Source organism: Myzus persicae, unplaced genomic scaffold, assembly GCF_001856785.1.
Source record: "Myzus persicae strain clone G006 unplaced genomic scaffold, MPER_G0061.0, whole genome shotgun sequence".
NCBI lineage: Eukaryota > Metazoa > Arthropoda > Insecta > Hemiptera > Aphididae > Myzus > Myzus persicae.
In genome coordinates, this window is record NW_019104194.1 from 51,586 (window position 1) to 59,339 (window position 7,754).

A 7,754-nucleotide genomic window follows, 5' to 3' on the forward strand; every position below is an offset into this window, starting at 1 on the left:
TTATTGATTTGATTAGAAAGTTGAAAGTGGTCTATGCAGACTGAAGAAGAACAATGTCCACTTTATAATGAATGAATTTTATTCCCTTCAGCATAAAATAAAATGTTCTATATTTTGAGAAACACTGAATAACACATTCAAGTAAAAATATAAATCAAATACTATTTATACAAACATAGAGTACATGTGGATCACGGTTATCTACTCAAATTGGTCCAAGTGCCTTTGGGCATACACTAACCGCCATGTTACAAACGGTACTTACATAGCATAGACAATATCAATTATGTACACGTGTAATGCAGGGCATTATAATAATATGCTAGCACCCATTAATTACTTTTTACCGCGTGTGTGATTTTTGGAGAAAATAATTAAAAATGAAGAATTGTAAATCACAAGTTTTAAAAGTATGAGTTAGGTACCTCTACCTATAGATAATAAATAATTGTTATTTACATCATATATAAAGTATGTATGATTCATGTAATTATTGCATATACAGATATAAATATGTAACATAATGCATTCAGTGAGCAATGAGATATAAAAATAGGAAGGTAGCAATTTTTATTTTTTTAGCGCGTGTTCCGTTTGTGATTTTGTTTGTAAGGTATCCACGCCGTACAAGTAATAAATACATCTATGATCGTTTAGCACATTCTGCGAATTTTCCAGAAAATGATATTGTACCATATTATTAGACGTCCCGAGAAAAACACTTGCACATTATAGGCTGCAAGTGTTTTTCTCGGGACTTGCTGCACTTGGAATGAGTGCGCCTGTCTATATGTGTAACGGTGCATCCGGAATTTCCGAATCATTTGGGTTAGGTAACTGTTACGAATGGTAGGTAATAGGTATATCAGAATTATTGGTTCCGAAGTATTTTTAAAACATTATGCAGTTAGCAGGTATAGTTATAAATTGAGTATTTTGTTGTAAAATAGGTAGGTCTTAATGTTTTTAAATTTTTTTTAGACGGTAGGTAGTACGTTTCTTTGTTTTTTTTAATGTTTTAGATGTCCTGTTACCCAGTGATTCTCAACCTGGGGGTTGGAAACAATTTTTAGGGTCATCATTTGTCACCACTTTTGAATGTTATCATAGTAAAATGGTGACTCCAAAAGTCTTGGGTGCCATTTAAGGGAGGTCGCGGCATCAAAAATGTTGAGAATCGCTGCTACAACCAGTAGGGCACCTACTACCCACGTGGCCACGTATTATTAATTTACCTACTACCATAGACGTTATACTCATAGACGAAGCATGGTGGTAGACAAATGTGAGTAGCACTGATCGTGTTGTTCCACACTTCTGCGCATGTGCGTAGACCAAGCCAGTTTACGTGCTCCCATTGTATTATATCATGATTCATGTATATTTCCTACAAGTTTCAAACGAATTATGAGTAAACTTGTACTAAGTATTACTTGTACTGAGGATTACTATAGTAACTTTTCTGGTTTTTTATTTCGACGTTCTCGTTGTATTCAAATTTGACTTATTACGATAATACATCACCGTAACGCAGTTCGCCGTGACCACACTAACCAACCCTGCATGGCTTGCTCCGTCCATGAGCATAAGCCGTCTATGCGACTATGCCAATACTTTACCTACGTCCTACATGCCTACTTAAATCACTGCGGATCAGTGGCGTGATTTCGGGGAGGCAAGGGGTCAAAGGTATCACACCCCCCCACAAATAATCCAACAATACAAATCTTTCAATATTCTTAAGCTAAGATGAATGCAATACATTAAAACATTTTTTTCCTCAAACTATTTCATAAAGGTTGACATTTTTTTCATGTTGTATGTATAATATATTAATATAAGTTATGTTGAGGTATCGTCAATACTCAATAAAACAGTTGGGCATAGTTGAAGGGCCAATTTTACGGGCACGTCAATGTTATCGCATTAATCGAATTTAATTAAGTCATTAAATTATTCGTTGGTTATTATTTATTGTTCATCGAATATAAATTATGTGTAAATAATATTTATGCTAGTTAGTAGTTATATACTCTTATAAACTACTTGTAGCACTTTTTCATTAACGGCTCTTATGTAGATTCTTAATATTATTTGACAGTATGGGTACCTACCCAGTATACCAGCTGTTACCTACAATTTGTTTCCAAACTACACAATGAGTTTTAAGATTAAGTGGTGGGTGGGGGGGGGGAAGTCAAGGTTTTAATTTTGGTGAATTGATTATTTTGTACCCCCCCCCACAATAAATTTTGATCCAGTTATGCCACTGCAACGGATTATCATAGATAAATAGGTAGGTAGTTAATTCTCAATATCGATACATTTGAAGTCTATAACGCATATTATATTGTGTATAAATTATACAGTATAATAAATAGTAGGTAAAGGTATTTACGAATTTTGTGTTTTACCAAAAAAACAAATGTTTGATCATTCATCACATTTTGCATACATACGTAGATATGTATGCTCATATAATAGTAATAAGGACAATACGGTAGGTAAGTATTTACTATTTAATATTTATATACATGATGGGTATCTGTACAAAATTATATTTCAATTACCTATTTATAAGTAAAATATTATCAAAGACTGGCTCCGACAGTCTAACGGTTAGAATAATATTTTTAATGTTTTTCATAAGTAGGTAATAGGTACATACTATGATTTTACTATAATTTAGATTTTCATACTAAGCGACTACAATTCTCTAATGAATTAATATTGTAATCATTTAAGATATAATAATGTTAAATATTAATTTTTTTAATTTAAACATAATACATATTTGTATACGTACATCTATACATAGACGAATCCTGGCTATAATTGTTGGAGAGGCCATCAGAGTTTATCACAATTTATCGACCCATTTAAAATGATAAGTTTGCATACCAAATATTTTTTCTGTGTTGGGAGAACTGCCCTATCGTGACCCCCTCCCTCCAAATGCTGCCTCTATGCATCCTTATTAAATGATATTCAAATGATATTCAAATGATAAAAAAATTATTGTTCTGACATGTTATTTATTTCTTATAAACAATAAGACGAAAACTTATAATATTAGATGACTGGATAAGTGATGAGTCTGACCTTAGAAATTGAGTACAAATGATTATCAGCGTCCTTATAGCTATTATTGTAGGTAGCGAGGAGGATTTCTCCCGTAGGTATCAAAAATACCTCCGCATAAAAATTATACGATTACAAATTTTAAAATATTAAAGCATAAATCGGATGACACTCGGACCTTCGAAATTCGTCCTTTTCATTTACTGCTGAAAACAATAAAATTATGGTATCAAAAAGATGCACACGAAATGCATAGTATGAGATAGATACCTAAACCGTAAAATAATATTGTTTTAGTTCATTCTCGTATTTTCTCAAAATATTTTTGAATTCTTCGACCTTCGAATTATTGCCGTCCAGTCGGTGCATAATGAGTAAATAACGCCCCGAGGGCACATCTGCAATATCATTAGTTGTTGCAGTATGTATACATAGAAAATCAAAGGCCATCGGCGAGATCACTTGAAATTTGAAAATTGAAGTCCTCGAATTGTTTTTTTTTTCAAACAAAACTGAAAATATCGTTTTCATTTACACTTAATTAAGCATTAATTTATAATGCCCACCCTATGTTGCCAAATAAAATAAATTAAAATTGTTGGTACCATAATCTGCTATTGCAGTGGCTGAGAACCTTTTATACTACCTACAGTTTGGAAATGTTCACGTAGGCACCACGCTTGACCTGAAAATTACGTTTTTCTGCTAATCAAAAATGTATCCATTATTTTTTGTGGAATATTATTTTATTTGGAACTACAGAATCATGATAGTAGGTATAATCACTTAATGCACAGGAAAATGACAAATAGACAATTATTGTTAAATGTATACTGCTATTTATATCTAATAAACCAAATAATAATTAATGTGAATAAAGATCTATTCCATTTTTGTATATAATAAGAGATTTTTCTTAGCACACTTGGGGTTTAGAAACGCTGTAATATTGAGTACCTAGTATTGGTTCTAATAATGGTTAAAACAGTTGATAAATGTTTGAATATTTATACTCAAATGACGATATTGTTTTTCCTCGTCGAAATAAAATTAACTTTAAAAGAAATTATTGCGTCTAATTTATGTAAAATAAAAATGTATAATAATTGAATAGAATAATAGAATAGTAAAGTTATCTACTTGTATATTATTTTATTGAATATTTGAAAGAAGTACTTGCATTTCATTATTCAAACGATTTTTAAAATGTATAGACACATGCTAATAATTAATTTAAATTTAATAATTAATAACTATAGGTACTGACCACTTTACATTTTTGTTAAAGATTTGAAAATTTGAAAAGTAAAAATTTAACAATTTAGATTTGACTACTTAATGATTTAAAATACCGGGGGACCAAACGACCTATCTTAATAATTATTGACGAGAACCAAAGATTATTATTTATTACATATACGTATTAATGTGCATGTCACAAAGTAGGCACCTAATTATTATGGTAGCAAACTGTATCTAAGAACATCATTGATCCAATTTTTGTACAGTCAAGAGTTTATCGAAATGTCAATGCTTTCTCTACAACGCTTAGCCATATATTAATATATTTGCTTGTTGAATACAAATTTTAAATTTAACTTCTATTACACTGTAAAGGTATTTTAAGTGACAAACGACAATTTACATAATAAATAGAAATTATGAATATAATTGAAAAATCTTGACCGTACAATGCACATGTCCTGCCCTGCGATGCTGTATTATCCTGTACTACTTAGGATATTAACTAGGTATAGTTTATATTACAAGAGATTACAGTCAAATATTTGACCAAAAATCGTCAAGTCATTTTGGCGATATTTGCGATATTGAGCAGTGAGCATCGCGCGATAATGGGTAATTGTGTGCGTCAGAGGTGGTTGTTATAGTGGAAAAAATTCCATAAGTGAGTACCATAAAATGTTAATAGACTTTTCCTATGGCCGAGCCATCAGAGTACAACGTACTTTGCTCGAAATGTTCTCTAGTCAATTATCCATTCAAAAAATGACGTCAGGCGTGTACGAGTAGGTACTCTTCCACGGTACATTTTATTATTAATTAAGCACCGCCGTGCTATTCGCATATAGGTAATTGGTCGTTGACCCCGTTGAATAAATTAGTATTTTAATTTTCGACGATATTTTTATCGGCGTCCGCAATCATTGACTACTTATACTTACTGTATAGTTGGGTAAACATTACTATACCTACGTCTTACACTTAGAGATGGGACAACTTCGCATAAAGGTATACTGCCCACATAACTGTTTCGATACCTAAGTATGGACGGGTTTTTCGCTGTACGCGCATATATATTATTGTAATATTCGATCTAATGAGTAATGGGTTGAAAAATGGAAATGTTTATACCTACCTGTTGTTACCGAGGAAAACCCGTGATGAAAGACGCGTTTGTTCGTCAGTCGTTTCTATACTGATTCATCCGAGTATTGAGAACTTAGAATATGCTCGTTGCTGTTAAATTGCGTGCAGCTTAGTGCGAATGCAAATATAATATTGTATGTTAATATACTAAACACTATCTAGTTGAGAGATCTTAAAATGAAATTTCAAATTCTAATTTTGATTCTAATATCTTAAATATTCCGTAATCTTTTTTAAATGCTTTAAAAAAAAAAATTGCCAAAAAAAAATTAAAATGGTCAAAAACAAAAATATAAAGTAAAAACTTTTAAATCTGATTTAAAAATACACGAAACGTGCAGGTAAAAATACGAGCGTCACGTATAGCTATAGATTCGAGAAAACATGCAAAGTGCATCGAAATCCCTGTCTTAATTTTTATATTTTTGCAATATATTTATGTATGATGTACGATCCAATCAGTAAAGCGGTCGGAAAAAAGAAATATGTATAAGGTAGGCACCAGTTACTGAGGAAAAACCGTGATGAAAGACGCGTCTGTTCGTTAGTCATTTCTACTGATTCATCCGAGTATTGAGAATTTATAAATACTCGTTGCTGTTGGATCACGTGCAGCTTAATGCATTTACAAATGTATATTAAATTATAACACTGTTATCATATTATACTCTAATAGTCTAATGAATCAATTTAAAAAAATGTTCAACTTGATTGTAAAATTAGTATAGTACTCGTATAATGTATACAGTATAAACTTTTGATATTATTGTATGTTTTTTTATAATCTTGTTATTAACCATATACAATTTTTTAGGACTACGGGCTTGGGAAAGGGGGCCGAGGACCCTAGCCCCCCTTGGAGCCACCCGGGTCGGTTAAGTTAAACACTCTATATTATTTCAAAGTATACAAAATAGACCTTAAGCAGTATTATAATACTAACCTTATTCACGAGTATACGGCGGAGATTGGAGATTCGAATGAGCTAATACTTAGTATTTGCATTGTAAATTAATTTAATTTTTTTTTAAATTGAACTTAAGCCCGGCTACTATGGCCATTAGCTGTTTTGTAGATTTGTTAGTTTGTGTAGGAGGAAGCACGGTAGGACTTAGAGATATCTAAAACAATCTATACACGAGGACGATGGACTTAAATGGTTTTTTTTTGAGCAATATTGATTTAACTCACGACTGAGGTGGAATGACAGCGTGACACCATAACATAATGACTATAATAGGTAGTGTAAAAAAAGGAAAAAACAGACAACAGCAAAGTAATTAGGAGAAAAATAAAACGAATTAACCACAGACGATTCTGTAGATCTTTGCAGAATACGTCTATATAGGTATTATATTTTTCATTTTACCATAACAAACGTTACGTCACTTCATCGTCGACCACTTGTAGCGCGCCGCCGACCGTAATAATTATTACAATAATATTATTATTATTATTATTTTAATAGTATGCTGTGGAAAAGGATTTTCGTTGTATGCGTCCTGTGGTCTGCGGATAATAATAATAATATTATAGCTGCAGCTATTGCGCGTGCGTAGTGTACCTAGTACCTACACCCGTAAACTGATCGTATCTCGAATCCAGCAAAATAATAATACAATAATAATCGCGCATAAAAATCGTTCCGAAAACGAACTTCTCCCGTTCGCGAGAGTATATAATAACATACAGCTGGATAATAATACGCATATTATTATTACACATAGTACCTGCTGTACATATAACGATAATAATATAACAACACCCGACTTGCTATACAGCATAATATAACCTGCCATATTATCTATTATATGTGTGTGTTATACGACCATTATAACCGGCCGGCCCGCACGAAAAAATAATAATGACGTTTCACGTAATAACAACACTGCGCGCACACGATCGGCATGTATCGTATATTATTTTTAATAATTTATACTTGCGTTTCTGTTTCGCAATACTATCATTCGGTTGCACAAACCGCAGGACACGACGACGTGATGGTCGCCGATCGAAACTCTATACTTACACGGTCCAGCACTGCAGTGCCATCATTTGGGGGGAGGGGCATTTGGCCCCCTGTCCGATTGTAAAAGCGGTGGAATCGATCGGGCCGGTTGTTGCGGCAAAAATAATAACAGAAATATAACTTTTCGAATTTTGAGGAAATCCGAAATATGTATAGTATTCTGCAAGCCACTAGAACACTATTATCACGGCAATAGTATTAATATGTATAGTTCTTAGTTCAAAATATACCTACTGGGTGATTCACCAAGCATGCT